Here is a 3,791-nt window from a genome sequence, read left to right as displayed (position 1 = left end):
CCCCCACCTCGTGATGCAGGGTCAGCCCCCATATCGAAACTTGAAACACTCTTCTTCTCTGGGAATTGACCACTGAATTACTGGACAGGAGCTATGAGGCCAATAGGGGGCACTAAGATCTATAGGTTTCTTTCAATTGGATTTGTGACTTGGAGTGTTGGCATGTGTGAGGAAGAACTCGGCAACACCAGGACCAGTCAGCATGCTGCAAACACCAGCACTGACACATTTCCAAAGATAGTCTGTCTCACTGGACTGGAACTTCCAGGCACTGAATCACCTGCCCAGATGTGCCTCTATGTTTTTACTGATCGGATGGCCCGATCTGTGGATTGCTTGACTGCTCCTGCTGGATGTCGTGGCTCTGTTTGGGTTAGAGTTGTCCTTTGTGCTTCCTCACTGTTACATAAGAACATAAGAAATTTACAAACAAGAGGGGGCCATTCGGCCTATCAAGCTCATTTGGGGAGAACTTAACTAATAGCTCAGAGTTGTTAAAATCTTATCTAGCTCTGATTTAAAGGAACCCAGGGTTTTAGCTTCCGCTACACTAGCAGGAAGACTATTCCATACTCTAACTACACGCTGTGTAAAGAAGTGCTTCCTCAAATTTGTTTTTAAATGTTCTCCGTTCTTTCAGGTTGGGCTTTTCAGAGGGTATCGATGGCCCATGTTCGGACCTGGATCTGGGGGACACCTCAAACCAGATGCTGTGAATAGATGTGAAATGCCAGAACATGAAAGTCCACAGTGGGGTGGGAAGCACATGAATATTTCATAAACGCTGTTTCCTGCAAGGAGAGCAAGGGACCCTTGTGGGGGGAGGGACAATGACCGTGAAGCCACCTGCGGCGGGTAAAAGCACCGACCTTTTGTGTTCATGGTGCTCAATTTGATACAAAGTCACCTTACTGCTATGCTTGTGCAGGGTGGCATGCTGAGGAAGGCTGTGATTGGCTGCTTCATACAACTGTTCTAAATTTAATTGTAATGTCATGGGGCTCATACAATGAAGCTCACCAATTGGTTGCCAGTTTAATGCAAAACAAGGCTGTTCTGCTCAAACTCCTGGGTTGGGTATTCAGATAAGAAAAGAGCTCTCTCCAAAACTGGGGGGGGGGGGGGTGTTTCGTAATGTGCTGTTTATGTGTGTGTGTGTGTGTGTGTGTGTACATGCTTCCTCCTGCTGCACCCCAGCTGGGTTGCCACACTGCATTGTGGGCCAGACAAGCCTGCAGTCTGTACAGCCTGCAGCTGTGTTTAGGTTATTGAGAAGGACAGAGGTCAGAGTGTGTCTGTGTGTGTGTGTCTGTGTGTGTCTGTGTGTGCGCCCTTCAGTCCATTATGTTTAAAAGCAGCCAATACACTTCAGCTCAGCACTATGCTGCCTTTCATTGGGATCTGGGAGTCACCGGCACCATTTCTCCTTTTGTACCACATGGTGAAAGTGAAGTTTGCTACCCCCAATAACCTTTAGTTATGAATCAGCCCTGATTTGAACAATGGACTCCTGACAATGAGGAAAGCCTGCAGAATGCCTGACCATCGCCCCCTGGTGGTGGTTCGTTTCTTTTGACGTGCACAGGCAGATGTCCAGGGTAGGGCTACACAGGAGCGACGGAAACCATGGGCACATCCAAGGCCCACGGGTCACTTCGAAAGTGCGACTGGCCCTAACTGGACCTCTGTCCTGGGGGTCCTGGGAGTGGGCAGCCGGTGTGTGTCCTGCGTGCGCAGGGGGGTGTATCATGCCAAGTTACTCAAAGCGAAAGTCAGAGCTGCACAGTGACCACAGGTGTGTGTCTCAGAGCATACCTCTGCACAGTGACCACAGGAGAGCATCTTTGAGCATACCACTGCATGGGCATGCGGGGAAGCATGATTTCATTGCCAGTTGCCCTGCAGACAGGTTAAATATATAAAGTATGTCATAGTCATATTAGTGCTAGCCCTGTTTAATAGGATCTTATTCATAACAGTATTAATGTTGTGGCTAATGAACCAGTCCTCTGTGAATTAGAAAACAAAGATTCACTGTATCTTCCTTAATGGATCTCTCCTCTCTGCCTGGGTGGTTGTGCATGCATGTAGGTGTGTGTGTGTGGGGGGGGGGGGGGTTATGTATATTACATTTGGTCCCCACAATCCAAATTTGAGGTTGTGAGGACCATGTGTTCCGCCCCAAGGATAACCTCAGTTTTATAAAAATCTGGAAATGCAATCAAAAAAATAAAATAGCCAAAAGTTTTGTATTTTGTTTGGTTACTTAGGGTTAAGGTTATGGCTGGATTGGGATTAGGATTATGGCCATAGAAATGAAGAGATGAATACAAATGTGTGAGTATGTGTGTATCAGTTTCCTGTCCTCTCGCTCTGCAATCTCGCTGCTGTTTACAGCCATGCTGTATGTCCCGCCCCCCCAGCCTCCCCCTTGGCACTCATTGGATGACCTACTGGGGTTGCCATGGTTACTTCAAAGCTCAGGCTGCCTAGCAGGCATGTAAAATCAGGGACACCAACTCTGTGGCCCCAGTGTGGTGTGGGAAGTCGAAGGTGGTGTTCCACAAAACACGAGGTGGCAGAGTAGCTCGCTGCTGTTTACCGGGCAGAACAGGCACCCTGGGTTTTCCCAGATTGTTCTACAATCCAGCTTTCTGTCCTGTAAAATATGGATTCCTTTCTGCTGACACAAAATGTCCTGGAGTTTTATAGAGTTTTCCATTAATTATGCAGATGCTGTAAAGGCCCGTGTCTTATTGTTCGAGCCCCCCCCCCTCCAGTGATTCATTAGCGGAGCTCAGGTAATGAGATATTGCTGTTTTAAATAGTCAGTTTTGTGTATAACGTTTATATGACTGGAATAACGATACCCCCCCCCCCCCCCATGATTTCCAGCTGCATGGACCGAAGCCCCTACCTCAAAGGTAATGCAGTATATCCCCAAACCCCAGACACACCATCCACCTGATTTCTTACACATGACAACATCCCACAATGCACCTGGGCTCTCCTTCTGTCCATCCATCCATTTTCCAACCCGCTTATCCTTCTGGGTTGCGGGGGGTCCGGAGCCTATCCCGAAAACTACCGGCACGAGGCGAGGAACAACCCAGGACGGAGGGCCAGCCCATTGCAGGGCTCTCCTTCTCACTAACTATATATGACCTCCCTCCCGTCTCACCATCACATTGAAAATAAGTATTTTGAACCAGGTTATTGTAAACTGGCTCTGCCTAAATACAGCAAAAACAAAGCAATATGGAGGGTGCACTCCATAACAGAGTCCTGCACCGGGTCGGGTACCCGCAGATAGTTGCTGAAACGGGCGGATTTTAATGTTTAGTAATGTAATGTAATTTTAGGGGCGGGTATGCAGGCGGGTAATTCATTACACACGGGCGGGTAGCAGGTCAATCAAGACAGTATTGTAGCCTGCAAAAATAACATATAAGCGAAAATACCTATGTATTAGACTATCATGTATAAATTGTCATCATCACAGTGTGTTCAGTATGTCGGGGGTACCTTATGGTGCTTTCGATTATTTTTTCTCTCCTAGTCGGAACTCGGATGAAAACGAAAAACGTCACTTCCCGTCGGAAACACGCCTCTTATGACGTTGATGGACAAGATTGTCCGAGTAGCCCCGGTGATGTAATTTCAACATGGCAGCTTACACACTCAACAGTAATTCTATTTTATAAATCTTTAAAAATGTTTATTTTGTTAAATGTATTAATAGTTATAAATGTAACTGCACGTGTTCGATTTAGAGAATACCATATCATGAC

Source organism: Paramormyrops kingsleyae, chromosome 4 (genome assembly GCF_048594095.1).
Source record: "Paramormyrops kingsleyae isolate MSU_618 chromosome 4, PKINGS_0.4, whole genome shotgun sequence".
Lineage (NCBI taxonomy): Eukaryota > Metazoa > Chordata > Actinopteri > Osteoglossiformes > Mormyridae > Paramormyrops > Paramormyrops kingsleyae.
This window is presented reverse-complemented; position numbering follows the sequence as displayed.